The 21,527-nt window shown below is 37.5% G+C and overlaps 1 long non-coding RNA gene across 1 annotated transcript; it reads left to right on the forward strand.

Moving 5' to 3' along the window:
• On the forward strand, nucleotides 1-10,345 carry LOC146474366 (uncharacterized). The gene is made up of 3 exons (XR_014866186.1): nucleotides 1-109; nucleotides 5,615-5,766; nucleotides 9,901-10,345. It is a non-coding gene; the product is annotated as an uncharacterized LOC146474366 (long non-coding RNA).
• Nucleotides 10,346-21,527: the final 11,182 nt, after the last annotated feature.

The raw sequence follows: 21,527 nt of genomic DNA on the forward strand, positions 1-21,527 counted from the left end.
GTAGCTAGTGGCTCTAACTGGTTGCAGCGTTTTTACATGTTCTCGTTTAATATTCGCCAGCTTATCGCCATCCGGTTGTTTGTTTCAAAGACTTCTTGGACTCCCACAGGTACGTATAAGTCAGGTTATCTTCAAATATTTACTCGTGTGCTCGAACAACGGATTACCGTACAGTAGGTTACAGTGTATGTGCCTATCTCATGGACGCACCTCTTCGGACTTTACGTATTTATGTTTCGTTTATTCCTCGTAGACTTTAAATAAAACCCGTAAGATAGGTTCTAATGAGTTATTGATCTATAGTCTACTTTTGCTAGCTTGCGACCGGTTTCGTTCAGTCAAAAAACAAGGTTTGCTTCCAAGTAAGAATTACGAGTTAACTGTTTCACATTTTCGAGCAACTTCACGGGAAAAAACTTGTTATATTTTTGTGAGGTAAGTTATGCCTATATTCTTGGACAGCGCGAAGGCCAAAGGTATTTTTAAGTTCAACAACAGTTTCATAAGCGGCAAAATACAGTACCGCTTGAAACTATTAGACCTTTTGCACACGGTAAGAGCCTCGTCTTTGCCTATCGGGATTTCCGCGAATTCACCGCGGTGGAACGAAACCACGACCGCAGCAAAGATGAAAGCAACCAAAAGCCGCAATGAATAAGATACGACAACAGGCCTTATCACGGTTTTCGACGCCATTTTGACGGGTAGGCAAACAGGCTTGAAATAACAGTGTTTGTATGGAATCCGATGTCAAATATTTTTCATAAAACATCTGAAAAATTCATGAATTGGAAACTTCTGGCACTAGGAAAAGGATTTTAGGAACAAAATTGGAGGGATGTAGCTGTGCCAGAAAGCGTCCAGTCGTGTTTTGAACTTTCCATACATTTCCCTGTATTTTTTTCCCGCAAACTATTTTAGTAGCAGCTCACAGCTGGTTCGCTATGCAGACAAATGTAGGGAAAGTTCAAAACACGACTGGACGCTTTCTGTCACAGCTACATCCCTCTAATTTTGTTCTTAAAATCCTTTTTCTAGTGCCAAAAGTTTCCAATTCATAAATTTTTCAGAAGCGATGTTTTATGAAAATTATTTGACATCGGATTTCCATACAAACACTGTTATTGCAAGCCTGTTTGCCTACACGTCAAAATGGCATCGAAAACCGTGATAAGGCCTATGCCTCTCTCGTAAGCGACAACCCTTGGGGCACGACAAAGTGGGCGCTTATGGAAAAGATCAACAAAACAAGCTTAATACTAGATTGATTGATTAATTAATTACAAAAAAAAAATGAGCTTATCAGCTAAAATTAGGCAAATAGTTACATTTTCTGCAGAGACAATCTTATGGCATTTCTATTCCATGGCTTGAGGAAAAGATTGAAACCACCGGCATATTTCAAGTTGAATTGCGCCTGGACTATCTACTGTTATTATCTGTCAGCGGTCCGGGGTAGCGTCATTTAAAATTAAACATTTGTCACTTCTGAGTAATAATAATAATCTTTATTGAGGAAATCAATTTCACTCTGATAAGTGATTTACAAAAGAGTCCTCGAAAATTAAAAAGAACAAAAAAGGAAAAATACAGCTCAATAAATATATGAATATATAAGACTTAGACTAAAGACTATTTACATTTCTTAACACTCTTTAATTATTTACTAACGATCATACGTGATTATGTTGGGTGGTTGCTTACAAGAAACAGAAAACAGAAGAATATGTCAATTTTCTGGCCTAAAAGTGGTTGCGGTCCCTTAAGAAATTTGAGTTGTGGTCGCTTACGAGAGAGCTCTTGAAACGGTATTTAACTGAGAAACAAAATGTTTTATACGATGTGGTCGCTTACGGGAGGTGATCGCTTACGAGAAGTGGTCGCTTTGAGAGAGTTGACTGTAATTACTATTATCAGGGTATTGTTAAAAAAAAAAAAAACATACAAAAGAATGTGTGAGGACTCATAGAATCGAAAGCCAAACGACCAACAATTTGTTTTGTGGACTGAATTTTTTTTTGTAGACTGATGTTTCTTTTTCTACATTGGGAACTTGTTCAGTTTTTGTCACCCTACAGGCAATAATCACGGAGCAACAGAAATAGTTTCAGTCTAATTCTTGCCGTTAATGCCACACAGACAAGAAAGATTTTTGTTTAATTAGCCTCCTGATGTAAAGTGCGCAATGCCATATATAAGAATGACACTGATCAAGATCGCGAGGTTTGCACCATTTTTATTCAAAATATGCAGTCGGATTACGGCGTGGATGTGGATCGAAAACAAACTGTGTTTTGTTGTTGTTGGCCTAGGTGCAGCTGGAAGTGCCAGAGAAGTGAGGCCTTAAAATGGTCACGCAATAGAAGTCGCCAGTCACGCCAATCGCCGAGCGGTGTCCCCCAAATTAATGCCAAACGTGTCTAGTGGTCCTTACTTTAGTTTATTACTCTACGTTTCATTAGAGCTTGTGTGTTTGGATACTTTAAACGGAACAGTGACATTAATACGAAGCAAAATAAACAACAAAATCAGTGTTTTTATAATCTCAGTTAAGGAGGGTGCCTACTAATACCGAACTATTTTTACACGGTTTATGACTATTCGGGAAAAGGAGATCTTAGCAATGGCTATTGGAATCCATGCAATTTTCAAAGATAATCGACCAAACAATTATTCTAAAAAGCCGTAAAAGACAAAGCAATGTATGGTGTTTTTTTCTTAATTGAAGCTTTGTTATCTCTGAAAAATGCATGATTACCCCCAATTTTTACTTGGTATACCAAGAGCTCTTGCTGAGTTCTGCTTTCTCCGCAAAGTTTTAAACCACGCAAAAATATCCCTGTATTACTAGGCATCACCCATAGGAATCCTGAGTATCTCGAGATGCGCAGAACGTATGCTCAGTAGCAAAAGTAGGCACCATCCTTAATTGCATAAGAAAGAAGCGTAATAATAAATCGAAGAGTAAGCAAGAAGTAAAAAATAATCCAAGAGCACAGAAGTAATCACTTTTGCTCCATAAATATTGACTAGGAAAAACACATGTAAAAGAAGTAATTTTCCGTGTTTTTCGTCCTGACTCTGGCAGGACTAGATGCTGAAATAATAAAATGTTTTACCATTAATTTTGAATGCGGATCTTGTATTGTTTACTAGATAGTAACGCCATCTAATATGTTTGAAACAAATTCTCCTCAAAGGACTCCTTGGGATTAGCGATTGTTATCGATTACTGTCAATTGCTATCAATAATTATTATCCATTATCTCAATCAACAATAATCAATAATAAATTCTTTCTGTGAGTTCAATTGTATCGATTGATTTCCGATATCTATTTTTATCAATTGACTACGTGTGGCTGACCTTTGCATTGCTTTGCGTATCAAAAGGAAAATTGCGAGTGAAGTTTAATTGTTTTGTACATTAAGCATATAACTTTAGGCATAATCCAAAATATTGTTACATTTACCAGTTCAATTCATGAATTCACTTGAACAGAGTGCTTTGATTATTTCCCTTCTGAGTGAGAGCTTCCGTAAGCCCAACAGTTTGCATATTGTAGAAGTTATTGTCACTCGAAGAACTTGAAAACAAAGTGAACAATAGCCTATTCAAACCCAACCGCATCCTGACCTTTACCACAGCTTAAGTTAGCCGGAAAAACCTATGGCAAACCGGGTTTTCATTGCGGTTAGACAGGGTTTTGCCAAGGTAAAACTGCGGAGGCAAAATGGCGGCAAATGGTCCAATAGTTTCAAGCGGTACTGTATTTTAATTTAACATTGCTTGTTTGGAGGAACATTTATCCCCTTAAGTGAATACAACCGGTAAACAAGATTTACTGATAAGTTCAAAACTTGGCTATATATTTTTTCTCAAGTTTTGTGATTTGAAACCCCGCCAAACAAGTACAAGTTGTATTAAGTGTCATTGAGCCCGACAGGGGGATGGTAAAAAAAGAGTCGCACTACAAGCCTAAGTGGCCCACACGGCCGGAGGTTAATCCGGTTTCTGTAGCATGCAGCAACTAGGAGTATTACTATTCCCCCCTGGATGGGATGTCAGTCCATCGCAGGGTTACCCTCAGCAGTATGTCGCCGGTACCAATTTATACACCCGGGTGAAGAGAGACAATGTGGAGCAAAGTTTCTTGTCTAAGGAAATTACTATCACACCAAGATGGGGTTCAACAATTTATTGACAAAAGATGAACAGGCTAACAACTTAATATTGACCCTCACCTTATGGGTGGGAGGGTAGGGTTTCAAGGCCTAACAGAGATTGTCCAACACGAGAGTGAACTCGAGCACATGTCCTAATGACGTCACTGGTTCTGAGTGGCCAATGACCATGCGCTATTAATTACAAGCATTAACTCTTGCAACTTAATCCTACCCAACAACACAGTAATGAAGAGACCAACCTGGCCTCAAACCAACGACCCTCTGATTGTCCAATTGAAAGTCGACGCGCTTATCACTACACCACCACGCCTCCACAGGGGGATAGTAGAGGTGCTTTTTTCCTCATGAGCCACATGTTTTATTAAAAGGCTCGTTATATGTATGAAATAAAATTCTGGGATAATCTGGAATTAGATAACATGCGATGTATGGCAAAAAATTTTCTCACAAAACCTTCCATAACAGATTGTTTAGCTTTAATACTTGAGGAAGGTCTCTCCCAAACTGACTTTAAAATGCTTTTTTAGTCAGGAAAAAGGTAGCATATACTTTCAATATTACTTAGTTTTTCTAAGTTGATTTTAACCCCTAATATCAAAGAACAAACTCTCCTATCTTGTCCCCAAGCCAAGAGAAGTTATTAAGTAATGTTTAAAAATGATCAGGAGTGTTTTATCTGGTTTAAAACCACGAGGCGCAGCAGAGTGGTTTCAGACCTGATAAAACACGTGCTGCAAGTTTTTTGAACAGCTTCAAAAACATTCCTGGAAAAGCGTGTGTCAATAGAAATATAGAGTTCATAACAATTATGCTTTTGTGAACGTTGGAAATTAGCATACGAGAAAAACACTGCATACTAATGAAGTGTTTTATCAGCTGATAAAACACCGCATACTAATAAGGAGGAGGTTTGTCAATATAAAGTCATTGCGTGTAATGTATTATCAACCATTTGATAGGTCAATGGGCTTATGAATTATTAATGAGTTTTGAAAAAATTTCGAGAAAATTCACCTTGGGTGATTATATCCTTAATTTTCATGACCTCGAAGGTTGGATAAGTATTGATATTACCGGGAGAAATTTGATGCTCATCACTGCTAGGGCTTAAAGGGTTAGTCATCTAAGAATGACCGTCCAAGAATAGGGACTACCTGTCCAAGAATAGGCCACTCATCTCCTACAATAGTTTTCACAATTACTGAGAAACCTCCGGTATTCAATCAGCTAATCTTTAGGATGTGTTTACGTAAGGAAGGAACGATACACTAGAAATGTCCCGCCCTTGTGTAGTAAGTTATTGTGATAAATGCAAAAATTGTCTAAGAATAGGCACATATACTGTAATATTGTTTTCTTTTGTTTTGAGCTTAAGTTCATATATAAGCCTATTTGGAAATTCACTTTTTGTGTTAAATCCATATTTAGTTTGTAGAGAAAGACCAAACTTTGTGACATCACGATGAACTTCCCATGAACGCTAACTGTGCACTGCTGCTATTGTTGAAGAAGCTAGACTTGAGCTTATATCATATACAAAACATTTTCAATTTGTGGATGGGATCAATCCTATAACTGTGGTAAGTTGGTTTAAAAGTTTCATTGTATTTTTTGAGTGGTTGTTAACAAATCAAGGCATGATCGAGCAAACCGAAATAACTAAGGAAACTGGTTTAATGAATATTGTTTCGGGTATGCTGTCCAACTTTATCATTTTGTCAGGATCTAATAATAATTATTAATGTAGGACCTCTCAGCATTACATTACTTCAACACCACAACACTTGCCAAATTGGCAACCTTTGTGACAATTTTAGTTGCCTTTTTTGCTGCTGATTCTGGTCAGCAAACCAGTCCCAGCTTGGAGTCTGATCGTCAATAATAGATTTTTGTGAGGATGGAGTCGAGATTATTAACTCATTTTAACCAGTACTGTATCTCATATTTTAGCCGCATTGTTTTGGTGACAAATGTAAAATTCTCCATATGTCTCATGAATATTTCACTGCTAAATTTGCATATTGACGTCAAAGATAATTACATACTTTTGCATTTTAAAACAGTCAATGCCAAATAGCAAACGTCAGGCTGCTGTTTGTCTTAAAACGGCTGATTTTCTCTTTGTTGGAAAAAGGTGTCAGTTTAAGTTTTTCTTCAGCCTGTCAGCCACAGCTATCAAGCAAACTTCAAAAATTATTCAAAATTCACATGACATGCGTGATGTTACCCACGTCTATCCATAACAACATTAATGACTAAAAGTGTTTTTTGTTTTAGTACGTGTAACCATACTGCAATTGTTTCGATAGTATATTTACTTAAATAAAACATTTTAGGTGAGAGGATTTTATGTTCGGACAACTAAAATCTGGAAAGTACTCGTCTGATGGACGAGTGAAATGAAAGAAAATTTTTGTGTCCTGCAAAGATGAAAGTGTGCATTCTTTTTCTGGTTTGGCTCCCTTAAAGATTGAATGAAAAAAGTTTTAACAGTAAGCTTCCATAACATTTTTGTTCCAAGAACCACTGTAAATTTTGTTCCTTGTCTCGTGTTTGTCGCCGAATGAAACTTGATGCATGTGAACAGTCTTGGTTCAACCTAGCATGTGACTAAAAATCTTCCCTGTGTGTTCATACAGTACCGCGTAGAACTATAGACCCATTTGCCACGTCGTTGCCGCGGGGTAACTCGCGGCTTTCCCTCGGTTTTCCTGCAGTAGGACGCTTTTTTGCCTAGGTTCCATCGCGGTTAATGGCTCCAAAGTTGCCGCAGGAAAGTTCACCTAGGTAAAACCTCGGTAAAGAAAAGACGCAGTAGAGTTTGAATAGGCTTTTTTCTCCTTTGTGTTTTGGTTCAACAACTTCTAATGGCAAGACATTAACTAGGGAGGACGATCATGTGCGATACACATACCATTTTCAGCCCTTGAACCATTTGAAGAAAATGAGAATCCATTTTAGGGTATCCGACCACATTTGAAAAATCCTTTTAGGAAGATTCTGATTTAAAATCTCAAACCTCAGTATACCCAAAATTCTTACATAAATACATACATACGTTTATTGACCACTTCCCCAAAGGGGCTTTTCAGTGGCAATTACAAAGAAAAGGATAAAAATAAAAACATATACAAATTATTTAAAGTTACAATTGCAAATCATTAGGATATCATTCCTCCCTCTTAAATTTGTCTAAAAGCACCCCTCTAAGCTTATTCCTAAAACTATTGACATCAATGCATAACTTAATATCATTATTTAAATTATTCCAGATGTTCACTGTCCTATAGTAAAAAGTCTTCTGTCCAGTAGCAGTTCTAAATAAAGGAATATTTAGCATCTGCGAATTTCTGGTGTCTAATTCCCGTTTACTTACAGTACTACGTGTAATTAATTTATCGCTAAAGACTTCTTGAGGAAAATGCGCATATTCACTATCGAAGCTTCGAAGCGTGCAGATTTGCTTAAGAAAAAACGAGCAAACTTGAATTTTCGACACAGTCTGTGGAGTTCCATTTGCCGGAGATTTTAAAATCATTTATAAATTGAAAACAAATAATATTTCGGCATGTTTTGTGTCGCTCATCGCACGAATAATAATTGCAATTGCATTGTTACTCCTGACGTGACAAGCTGTTTGATGCAACACAGCAGCGTTCCAGAATGTTAGTCCGTGGTTTACTTTGTATTTCTTGCCAAGTAATTTCAATTTTAAGTTGGGAGAAGCAAAAGAAAACAAAAACTGACCTACGAAATTTACGTTTTAAAAAAAATGTTCGCACGTGATGATGTTATTGTAACTTGAAACCTTTGTGTCGGCTTCGCAAATTTTGTCGCTTGTGTTTACAGTCTATTTTAAACCTCTTTCTTTTAAAATGAACTTGGCACTGCAACAAGAATAATATTCATTCTCAATAACCGATTTTTTTAGAACACTGCTTGCTCTAAATTCAGGAGATGTTTTTGGCAGCTGTTTGGTTGGACACGTATAAAAAAAAGCCGACGGCGGTGGTTCCCACAAGTGCAAAACAAACATCAAATTTGCTCCTATGCAAATTACGGCTAAATGTTTCAAGACGTTTGCCCTCCGTCACTTGTATCGAAATGAACAAATTAAGAAAACTAAATTAAAAAAGGGATTTTTTGTGACAATTCAGCGAAATCTCGTTTGTAAAGTTACACCGAGTGTTTTGAAAAGCATGTAAATCAACTTACACGTATTTCACTGCGTATTTTACATACCCTCGGAGATAACAAGCTTTTTTCTAGTGTTGGATTGTTAGTTACTTTTATTATCTCTGAAAAGATTTCAATATTTGAATACGCAAACTATCCAACGCCATTTTGACTTCAAATTACTCCTTCGATTAAGCACCAACTCTTCGCACCTCAAACACTTGCAGTATAAATGTCTTCACTCATGCTAACGCTTATTTTAGAAATGCAACCCCATCCCCATTGCTCTTTTCCGAGGCACGTCTCGTCTTTTCTCCCGCGGCAAATTTTACTGCGGCAAACTGTACCTCGTCTTCACCGCGGAACGACACGGCCGCTTTTTCGCCGGTGGATGCGCGGCCACTACCCGCGGTAAAGACTAGGTATGCCCTAGTCCCGATGGGTCAATAGTTCCAGGTGGTACTGTATATGCCAATTCTCCATTCAAACAACAGCTTCTGTCATCATTTTGTAGCATTGGAAGGGGCTATTAATTTTGCTTAAGTTGCTTTTTTGCCTTAATTAATCCAACAGATATCTGATGTAGAAATGCATTGAAATGCTTTGAGCGTTACAACGGTATTCTGGCTATCATTTTGCATTTCATTTGCAAATTACATAGTTTTTCATTGTTTTGGGAAATCAATCTATTCGCTAACACTGGACCCCGAATGAAATTTGTTGCGAAGTTCAGTTCCTAATTTTACCCTAACACTTAAACTCAAGGCATTGCCTTGGATCCTTAAACATTAGTTGAACTATACATTTTTTAAGGCTGAAGATCAAACTGCCTGAAGCGTTTTATTATGCAAATTTTCAATTGTTCCATTCGTAGTGATCTGATCGATAACATTTGACCCAGAATCCATGAGATTTTAATAACACCACACTCTAAAATTGCCTATTTTACCTAAATTCTTTCACTTGTGGCATTTTCTTGGATTTTTGGGTAAGTTTCTCTGAAAGTTTTCATGTTTGCAGCAGCGACTAGAAGAGACCAAGTTATTGTTTCTTTTGTAAGTAAGCATTTCAAAGACAAATTGATGCCGAGGTGCCTGATCCATTGCAATGGACTTTTTAGTTTCTGCGCTTGTTTCTGCTATCGTTCATTCCTCAAGAAATAAAAATTTGTTTTCTCATAACTGTGAGTAATCATGAATGTTTCGTTCAGTGATCCTCACGTGTATTGAGGATCGAGTCAACGTTTGAGTGAATCACATTGACTCGACTCTTCAATACTTAATTCTCGCGAGCATCAAGTTGAGGCTGTCAACTTGCATTTGAGTGATACTGTAATTGCTGTGGAGTGGGAACTGTGATAGGGAAATGTAGACAATTTTGCACATTATACATGTTACGCCTGTGCTTCAATATTTGTAAGCAAAATAAAATAGCTTTGGAAATTCCGGGGGGTTAGATGTGTTATTTTGAATTTCCTAGAACATGATTATAATACATGTATAATAATAATCATAATCCTGTTATTTTCTTTTTTTCAGTGAAAGCTGCCACCATTATGCATTTTATTGTGTTCCTTCACTGGCAGACCTAGTATTAACATGATGGACGTGACAAATGCTAAGCAAGTATAATTTTTTTATAGCAATAATAATTATTATTTTAAAGAAGTAATGCATACTTCCCATGTGACATGTGATAAGGGTTGTCACTGGAACATGTTACAGGTGTTCAATATGGGCTGTAGCACAGGACAAATTCCATTGCTAATTTGATGTTATTACATATGTGAACGAAAAGCCCATACATGTAGTTGGCATAAAAAAAGTAAGCAGCATTCTCCAACCTCCAAAAAAAAATATTCCAAAGCGTATTTTGAGAGGAAGCACAGCATAATAAATTATTATACCATTTAATACACCATGCACATGTACAGCAAGGAAAACACAAAATCTTCTACACCCCCTGCTAGGTGCTTTTTGCCCTTTTGAGCGACCAGTCATTTAGAATACAATTAAACCAATCAGAATCTGTCTTCTGTGTAAATGTTTGTGAGTTTTATGGGGTTGGATTTCAAAAACAGAAAATGGCACCTTGTCACACTGGTAATAAATTTTCAAGAAATATTTTTCGCCTATGTTATATACATCTTTTTAGAGTTCAAAATGGAAAGAAACGTCACTGAAAAATACTCAACCGCTGAAAAAAGGACTTGATAAGAAGATTTTATTGTGTGTTTGAAAGGTTTTGCTTCTAAAAGCAAATGCAAGAAATCTTTTGACTGGGCTGCTTTTTGTCATTTATTTTATCTTTGCTAATTTGTAGCTGTGTTTGGGAAGTGCTTTCGTGTAAACATTGACTAATTTCCATAACCTGGTTGAAATTAAATTTTGGTATACAAGCGGTTTACATCAACATGCATGGAATTTTAGCAATTTTCATTTTTCAAGGTTATTTTTTGTTATACGTGATAAATGCATGTAGCCTTGTACTTTTTGTATCAGAAAATGTTTGTCTAACGATTCAAATCTGTGGTTCCAGAAAATATCCATACCCCCACCTGGGAGGGAATTGGAAATTCCAGAGGGGTGGGGTGGTCAATGGCCAAGGAAATTACAGAGGGGAGGAGGGGTGAATGGTTGGATAAGTTTCCAGAGGGTCAACTTCACATTCATGTCAGACATAGTTGTTCAAAATTGTAACTTACCAACTTAGCAACTTCGTAGATCTTTCTTGAAGACGTAACTTTGTTTAACTGTTTTAAAGAAACCCTTGTTACATTAAAAACATGTTTCCTTTTTGAAAAGCCTTTGTAAGCGAAGTAGTCCAAGTGAGACAAGAAATCTTTGTCTGCGTTGCATGACTCAGTTATTATAAAAATGTTGTTTGTGAAACTTTCTTGCGTAGAAAAATATTGTTCACTGGCTACAATTGAATTTGCACCCATGTTTAAAAGGGAAACTTTTGTATGGCTATAAATTGAAAGCCCCAATTTTACATAAAACATTGAAATATCTGTTTGTCATTTCTGTATAAAGTTACAGCCAAAGGTCAATTCCCGGGGTCAATTGATCAGTTTGTCATAACTGACTCGTGTTAAAACTTATTTTGTCCAAAGTATTTCAACTCAAAGTCCAAAACTATTAACTTAATTTCTATGCCAAAATTCAGCAAAATAGAGCCAATTCAACATTCTTTTAATGCGTTATTGTTCTCATACAAAGTTTGCATAAGAACGTGTACATGCTAATTTCGTTTTGCGGCTCCATTTCGTCTGCCGTTTCAAGTTACAATCTGAAAGGTCAATTTGTCTCCCTGCCCTGCTAATGCTTATTTTGTCCAAGCTATTCCGATTCTATAGGAAAACTATTGACTAAAATAACTAGACTGAATGATTACCATGAGAAATACTGATTGAGTAGAACTAAAGCGATAATCCTTTTGATCTCCTACAAATTTGCATAGGAACGTAAACATGACATATGCAAATTAAATGAAAAAACATTTTTTCATTGCCAGACATTCCAACAATTTAGATTTAAAATCTTCAGCGCAGCTAATGGTAAAGTTTGATGTCAATGATCACAGGTAAATATATAAAACACAACAATTATTTCAGTATCAAGAGCTTTTTGGCAAACTCTATCGGTGAAATTGAACGGCGCGCGCGCTCTTCGATAACGCATATTTTCTCCTCGTGTAGGCAGTTCTTGATATTTCTGCAATGTTCACATCAAACTGATTTTTGAGGCGTTCTTTTGAAAAGGGGGATTGCAATATCAAATCTCTTAAGAGATCTAGGCATAGCAAGTTTGGCTTAATAGGAAGTCAAAAGAACAATCCATGTGGGTCTCTAACTAGGAAGGTTCATTCAATTATTGTATTCTTTTGCCAAATTTACAAATGCAGTGTTGACCAGTGCATTCTTGCTTTGACATTTCCTTTTATTTAGTATTGAGCATTCAACTCTTTCTTGTGTTTTAGTACAGATCATACATTTTCAGGCTTGCAATCTTTGATGATCGAATGATTTGGAACTGTCTCTTTCAATAGAACACCTACTTATTTCTTTTTTACCAGCCCTTCTTGACACCTAATGAACTGGCGAAGGACCTCCTCGCACAGGTATTAATTCTGTGTCACTATTGTCCTGAGAAACGTTATTGCTTGTGAAGTAGTTGAAGATGAAAGTGTTTTTGTAAAAAAAAATCCATTTTTTTCTGTGCCTTGTTATAATCTTCCCTTACTGTAACTAATTACTTGGGCAATCTGTGGAGCCCAAGTTATTAATTCCACTTTCTTCTTAGATGTTAAAAGTGCAATAGGGTGTTGGGCAAGTCTGGGCAAGTTATAGTATCTGTTGATGGATTGTGAATGTGACAAAGTTTAAGTTGAGATGACCACATGACTATGTTTATACCTCATGTGCTGTTTGCTGTTTTCAGTTTATCAGAGGTGTTTCGTTAGCATCAAAGGTGATAATTATTTCGCACTAGTCTTCTCCATGTACCAATTTTTTTTTAAGAAAACAAAACAGCGAATCTCATGTTTGCCCTCTAAAAACAGCGAGCAAGCATGTGGTAGTCAAATATGGAATGAAAGGAAATCCCTTGCTTGTTTTCATGAATTTAAGCTACCAGTGAGGGATACTAAAATATAAAACGTTGAAGTAAGTTGAATTTGTGAGATAAAATGCGATTGAAGCATGATTTCTGGAGTAATAACAATCAAGACACCATTTGTTTGCTTACCTTTCGGTTTGAAGAGGCATCTCATTGGTGCCTAAATGATAGTTGTTGACACTCAAGCGAGTCAATATTGCATTGCTATTTTGCTTAGAAGGCGTGACTGAGTTAAAGTGACAAGAAATTCTGTCTAGTATGTTGATTCCACATACAAATACACATGCCATTCGTGGTAGACCCACACTAAAAGATTTTGGACGTTTTCAGAACAGATTTGTGCGCAAACTTAAACAAAAAGAAAGATACTGTATTCAATGATACCAAATGGACAAATTGACAGATAGTCAACAAAGCAAAATGGAAAGCAGTTGCTCCACTTTCGTACCTCTTATTAATGCTTTTTTTTTTTTTACATATAATCATGTAGTTTGGCACGTTCACAAGTGCATTGTTCGTGATTGTGCATCATCAGCAAAATCTGTTGTCATTGTGTTTGATGATCAAAGTGATGTGTTGGAGAAAACTATAACTGTACCTAGCCTACCAAAGGAAAATGGTGTTCCAGAGAAAATAAACGTAATTGAATTGAGATCTCCTCAAGCGAATTTATTTTTAGCAAAAATGATTGTGTTGGATTTCACAGGTGTGTGTTTCAATGCAATCATGCATCCAGATCGTGTCACCAGTATAAAAGCTGAAATGTCTGTCACAGAAAGCCCAGGAAATAAGGGTATTTGGGTGAAAAATTGTTCACACAAATCTCGTTTTTCATCAAAATTCGTCATTATCTGAAATGCACTCATGGTTACAAAACTTGACATGTTCAGTGATGTTATGTTTTATTTTTTTTTTATTCAATCCTTTGCGTGACATTTCAGGTTGAACTAATCACATTTATCGCAAATACAAAGTGATGCCTTGGACTCTCCGTGAGTCTTTCATAGTTTACCTGTCATCAAAGACTGAACTAACATGCATGGTCAAATACGCCTAATAAAATGACAGCCAAGTATATGCTCCCACAGTGTCTTCTTTGATTATTATTTTTATTTTTTTAAGAACACTTTATTGTGTACAGTACTTCAGAACAGTACATTTCATTAATTATATTACCATATGACACTGCATTACTACATAACTTACAATACAGCTAACACCGATACTAACAATTATATCATTACTTGCAATACAATACTAATTACTTAGAATACTTACAATACGGTACTAACGATGTCACAATAGTTATGATGCTTTTTAAACTACAAACTTAGGCAACAAATTACACAATTACACATTACTTGCTGGCGCTTGGCAGCCTTGCAAAGCAATATAGCAAAAATACAAGAAATTGAAATAAAATTAAAAGGCTCAAAGACTTATTTGCAGCTTAGATGTGTGTTTTTCAATTTCAAGGTGACTCTTTAATATAGCAAAATAGGCTTCCCAGATATACCCTTCTTCTCTTCTTGACGCAGTATAGATGTAATATTTGGCAAAAATTTAACGGACCTTCAAGCCAAGACGACGAGACAGATCCAGGGTTGTCATTATGTTTCTGAGTAGCAGGTTCTGTCCATAAAGTAGGCGGCTGCAGCAAGGCACGGGCATCGTTCAGGGAGGGTATGGAGGGATATTGGTCCCTTCTATGGGGGGTCCTGTGGGGCCTCCCCCAGGAAATTTTGCCAAAAACGATACTCTGAAATGCAATCTGGGCATATTTTCAGCAAACGTTGTGTAAATTTGTAAATGGTTTTCCCACTGTTAAGTTGATGTTATAGTTCTGCAATCCATCTTTATGTGATACCTGAAGTCATGTATAACTGTATAATTCACCATGCCTGCCATTATCTTTATTTTCTTTACATCAACATGCCATGTGATTAAAAATCCTGAAAAACTACAGCGCACAAGAAGGAGACTACTATTCTCTTACACTGTATTTTGTCTTCAACACAACTTTTCTTTTTTACAGTATTGTCCGGTTTCTGTCAGTGTGTACTCTTTGAATTCAGTGTTTGCAATGTAAATTACTGTAACATACAAAATACTTCAAAGAAACCAAGATGCTTCAGATTAGACTTATTTCATTACAGATTAGATTGCTCTATTCATCTTCCAAATCACTGTAATAATCAGATTCATCTGATTCATGATCATCCACTTCATTATCATTATCATTATGTAAAACCCGGTGAACTGAAATAAAAAGTCAAGAGCCCACAAAAATGAAATGAACATCTTACTAATTATCAGAGGTGCCGTCACGTCTGGCGGATAAATTTGGCAATTTTCTTGTTTGTATAAACACTCATTTGGCTGCAAGTTTTGTCTTGCAAATAAAGCTCAACTTATTCTAAAATTATCCTTCTTCGTTTCAATATTAGTTTTAGCCTTGGTATTTCTTTTTGATTGCTTGAGAGACGCGCCAGCACAAAAAAACGTAACTGTAAATAGTGAGTAAATTTAATTAGGGTTTACAAAATTTTCACACTGTTGTAATCAACAAAAGTGTTTCTAAAGCGACACAAAAGAAAAGATAATTCGAATGTAAGAAAAAAAGTATCATTAAAGTAACCTTAATGTTAGTGCCAATACTCACAAGATAACCAGTGAACCAGAACGACTTTTCTTTTTGCCGTATCGGGGTACTGAATCCATGGTCTGTCCAATGACTGATATTGTTTTCCGAGACAATGCGAAACGTGCAAAGGACGAGTTTTTATCAACGTTTACCTTGTTGCCCGTCGTCTTGCTCATTCTCCTCATCTTCCCTCATCGTCTTCTTTTTAATGAAATAGGCCTTATCACGGTTTTCGACGCCATTTTGACAAGTAGGCAAACACGTCTGAAATAACAGTGTTTGTATGGAAATCCGATGTCAAATAATTTTCATAAAACATCGCTTCTGAAAAACTCATGAATTGGAAACTTTTAGCACTAGTAAAAGGATTTTAAGAAAAAAAATTTGGAGGGATGTAGCTGTGCCAGAAAGCGTCCAGTCGTGTTTTGAACTTTCCATACATTTGTCTGTATTTTTTTCCCGCGAACTATTTTTATTAGCAGTTCACGGCTGGTTCGCTATACAGACAAATGTATGGAAAATTCAAAACACGACTGGACGCTTTCTAGCACAGCTACATCCCTCCAATTTTTTTCTAAAAATCCTTTTACTAGTGCTAAAAGTTTCCAATTCATGAATTTTTCAGAAGCGATGTTTTATGAAAGTTATTTGACATTGAATTTCCATACAAACACTGTTATTTCAGACGTGTTTGCCTACTCGTCAAAATGGCGTCGACAACCGTGATAAGGCCTATTGAAATCAAGCAAAGTCCTATTTCGTTTCGCTCCGCCCCCTCCGCTTGCCATAATTTTTTTGAAACCTCGAGCATTGACTGATGCTTTCGCAAGCGCGGCCAATCGCGTCGACATCTGTGTCACGCACACAATTTATTGTACTTTTTAGGCAAAATAACTGTTTTATTGCCTCTGTTCCGATTTGGCTTTCAACAAATTATTAACTGAACAGTTTTATTTCCGCGATACCATGCCTAGAACAAACCTAGCAGCCAGAGTAGCCGGCGCAGTATTTGGAATAGCCGGTGAAATGTGCCGGTTGCCGGCTTATTTTGACAACCCTGCAGATCTCTAGTGAACCCGTATGTTATTTCTTGTTCTGATAAGGTGATTGAATTTAGGGTTTTTCCCTTCCATCAGAGGGAAAATTGAGTCCAAAAACGCTGTACAAAAGGGCAAGTTACGGCAAGGTGTTTCAATGTTTATTTCTCGTTACAAAGGTGTCATTGCTCTTTTTGAACAGGCGAATCCCTGAAAAGAGTGGCATTAGTTGGTAAAATATGAATATGATCTTAAACTGAAAGATAGCAAGTCTAATGTCTTTAGTAACTTTGAAGGGAATGCTGTAAGTAAGTTGTATTGATTCTTTGTCGAAGTTAGCTTGTTTCATCCTCCTCTCTGCTGTAGGTCTTTCGAATTTCTTTTGCGTGAAATTTTGTCTGGAGAAATTTTGTTATTGTTATTAATTTTATGGAACTTGTTATAGGTCCGCTTTTACCCTTTAATAAATTAATCCATTCTTGGGTGATTGCGTGGCAAAGGCCACAAGACTTCAGAAAGTTAGTCTTTAACTGAAATGTTGATACAAAGTCATTAAAGGTTAAGAAAGAGTTGCCTTTGAGAATATCACTGACTTTAGTAATGCCAGCTTCATGCCACTGCTTGTAATAAACTGAGGATCCATTAATTTTAATAAACCTATTCCAGATAATTTCATCTAGTATTTGCTCTGTGGATTCAGGAGTAGAGTAAACTAGTTTTTGCCAAGCTTCCAAGGCTTCTTTATAAAAATGAAGAGGTATATGGGCTTTTGGGAACTTCTTCTTTGATTATAGTGTCATCTCCATGCTGTTAATCCCTACAAATTCTTATACCTACCAAGCCCTTTTACGAAAATCATTGAGGCGCATAGTCAAACATCAGAACCTTCAATGGCCTTCAAATAACAATACAAATAGCTTTTTAACTAAATTTGACTGTAAACACACCTATGACATAGTGTTTGCATCAGGTCGTAAAGTTAATTCTGGCTCCCAGCAATATGGCTTGAGCTCCTAACTTTCAGTTTTCTTAGGCTGCAACCTTGAAAAGGATAAAACAACAAGCACTGGTATCAGGTTATAAAATGTACTAGGCCGTTTGTGCCCAATCAGTCATGGAAATAATTTTTACCTAATTAGTCCAATTATTAATAATTATTATTTATTATAGCCCATGTTAGTATCAGCATGTGTTCTGTTGGCTAGCATAGACAAATGAAAATCATGTATGTATAGATCACACACATCCTGCATGCAACTAGGACCAGTAGTGTTAAAAGTTAAAGTGCAAAATGCTGGTGAAGAAAGAATGATTGCAAATTTTATGATTGGTTAATTTATTCATTTATTCTTGTTGCTACTAACTTAAAGTTTTACCTCTGGCACTGGTACATTTTTCTGACCTCATATCATTTTGAAAAATAAGAGGTGAAGAACTGTAAGGCCAGCTGATTGCCTATCAGGGCTCTCGTGAAGTGAGCTTAACACTTCAAACCTTGTTGGTAAATTCAACCATGTACAGTGTACAGACACTATAGCCTGCAACATCAAGGTTCTATAATGAACATTCAGCTACAATAGGTGTAAATGGTTGTGACCCTTACTGACAACCCTGTACGTTAATGGTAATCAAAGAAATGCATTTCCAGGCACCATTACACATCTTGCATAATTGCACCTGATATGAACATTTGTTTCATCATGATGCTCATGGGTGATTTCCATGTGGAGGTTGGAGGAAAGAAGAGCATTTGTTCACTCAGCTATTATATAATGCATTTGTTATTGGCTTCTCTATAGGGGGAAGGGGAAGAAACAACAAGAAAAAACCCAGGAAACTTTAGACTAAAGTCCAAATGATAGAGGGAAACCTACACTTGATTGTGAAAGGGTACTTGTTATAGGGTTCATTCTGCCAAAGATGCTTATGCTTTAAAGATATGAATTATAGCCTTATGGATGGCAAATAAAGGTGCAAATATTATCCTTTTTTTGGAAGACTTAACCCTTTCAACTGTAATGGCAAACCAGCTCCAATTGAATGTTGCAGAATATTTGTCTGGAGCCTGAAGTATATTATGCCATCAGCCGTTTATCTCCTCCCTCTGCTCTTACAGAAATGTGCTGAAAAACCACTAATTACTCCACACGTAGCCTGAGTCCACTTCTTTGAGAATATGGCAACAAATGCATGAATGGCTTACAAAGGCAAATCCATTATCTATGAAACCTGCTTCAGTTGGGTGGGGAGGGGTGGGGGATGGGCGTGCCTCCTGGAAGAATGAGCGATCCTGGGTTGTCATGGGAAACTGCAATGTGCCACGCCCTGCCTCACATCTCTTCTCTTCCCCACAGACCTTGGGTCTTGAAGCACCCAAGTCTCCGACCAACCTCTCTTTGGCTTGACTCAGTTCTGGCTAAGGGTCCCAAGGGATGGTATCACTGTTGACATTTCTTTCATTGGAAAGAGGCAAAAAATATTTCCTCTTGCCTGCATTCTCTTAGCCTTAGTCTAGTGGGTCTAGTATTCCTTTCCTCACCCTTACTGTACTGGACGGTTGACAGGACATGTCATCATCCGTTACACTTGTAGCAAAGAAACGACTCTGCACCACTCAACAATCTCTGGGAGACTTCACAAACACTGGACAGATTGCTTGTTACACAGGATTGGACAGAAAGATTCTGTGAGGATCTGGGTACTGCGCAGTAACTTTGTCATCTTTTCCAGGAGTCGTGTTGCCACCTGATGAAGAGAACAGTAAGTTCCTTCTATGGCTCGTGATGATGAGCTGTTCCATTACCCATGAATCCTCCTGTCCAGCAAAGCTCTGGTCAATCTTCCACATCTTGATGCACTACAGGAGGCAAGCAGTCAGCTGAGCAATGACCAAGTCACAACTCTAGCAGTTCCAGACTTTGATGCTGAACATTTTGCGTCAGTTACCATTCCCAATGCTGTTGAGAGGCGTTCACAACAGCACTTGCTTGATCCCGTCATAGTCACCAGCAGCCTCTCCTGAGAGGAGAGAAGAAGCTTCTTGAGGACATCCTGAAAGGAAAACACTGAACTTTGTAACCGTTCTAGTTCTCTAAATTCTGCAGTTGGGGGTGGGAGTGTAGTTAGTTAGGATAACAGTTAGGACCATTAACCTTTAGATTAGATAATCTAACCATGGGTACCCAATAACCTAGCAATAGCCATAACATTGACCATAACTTCTAACGCTAACTTCCTAATTGTAGTCCTGACTAACTACAACCCCATCCTTTACTTCAAAATAGATTGGACCGGAACGGTTACAAAGTTCAGTGTTCTCCTTTCGGGGAGTCCTTTAGAAGTTTCTTCTTTCCCCTCAGGAAAGGCTGCTGATGACTGTGACAGGATCGAGTAGGTGCTGTTGTGAATGTCTAACCACTCTGGAGATGGTTACTAATGTTAATGTTGAGCATCACAGTCTGGAACTGCTGGAGTTCTGACTCAGTCATTGTTTAGCTTACTACTCACCTTCTGCAGTGCATCAAGATCTGGAAGATTGTCCAGAACTCTGCTGGACAAGAGGATTCATTGGTCGTGGAACAGTTCATCATCACATTTCACAGAAAGAACTTACTGTTCTTTTCATTCAGTGGCAGTACCACCCCTGGAGCAGGTCACACAGACACTGAGTAGTAACCGGAACCTCACAGAATCCCTCTGTTCTGTCCTGTGTAACAGGCAATCTGTACAATGTTCGTAAAGTCTACTAGAGATCGTAAAGTGGTACAGCGTCATTTCATTGCTTCAAGTGCAATGGTTGAGGGCCACTGTATACAAAAATGAAGGCCAACAAAGGGAACACATCACTTCTTCTCCCCTTTCTAAACCAAGCTTTCACTGAAAAAGCAGAGCAAGAGTAAATATTTCTCTGATCCAATGTAGAAATTCAATATTGATATCATTCTAAGTAGTTGTACAGCTCCTGAAGCAGGCTAGTACCCAGTCTTTTTTCCTTTTTTTAATTTTTTTTTTTTAACCGCACACGTTACAGTACTTACAATAACTTACAACTAACGTAACGACGATGAATTGAGGCGTGTGGGGTGTCATGGGAAGAGGCGCCTGTTCCCATGACACCCCACGCACCTCAATCTATCCTCTTGTCCAATCTTCTCACCCCACAAAACACATATATAGCCACTGGATACGAGTCTGCTCCTGAGGTGATTAATTTGTGTCCTAACCTTCACCATAATACTAAACCTTTCTATAACCTTGTTCTTTTGCTATCGCTAAAGCCAACTTAAACATGCCTAGGCCTTCTCTTTTTGTAATGCTCATCCTAACCTCTTATGTTCATGTTCATGCACTAATCCTAATCCTTGCTTTCTGTATGCACATGACACAAATTGATTTCCCATTTCAGGAACTGTACCAGGACTCTAAGTTAGGATTGATCCAGGTCAGGAGAGATTTGTCAAAGACTCGGGTACTTTGAAACCTGCGGCCTGTAGGGTGGGGTAGGGAAGCAAGGTAGGACGTGGTATACTGTGGCTTCCCTTGGCACCCCAAGATCACTCATTCTTTCAGGCAGCATGGGGTGGGGGGGGGGGGGAGGTTGGGGGCATCCCAACTAAAGCAGGCTTTATATATCTGGAGTTGCCTTTCTTGCCATATAGCTGGGTGAACATATGTTCTTCTTCTGGGAATTACCAATCAGCATTTTGAAGATCTAGCTCAAATTTCATAGGCGGATGGTGCTCTGTGGTCACCAATTTTAATGGACATTTAATACTATTTTCAAGAATGTACCAATTATTATACCTGCCAGTCAGTGAAACAACTTGAGAATGCCATTTTCAGTGTTTATTCTCATGTTTTCTATA

The sequence above is a fragment of the Pavona decussata genome, unplaced genomic scaffold (assembly GCF_977016875.1).
Source record: "Pavona decussata unplaced genomic scaffold, jaPavDecu1.1 SCAFFOLD_90, whole genome shotgun sequence".
Taxonomy (NCBI): Eukaryota; Metazoa; Cnidaria; class Anthozoa; order Scleractinia; family Agariciidae; genus Pavona; species Pavona decussata.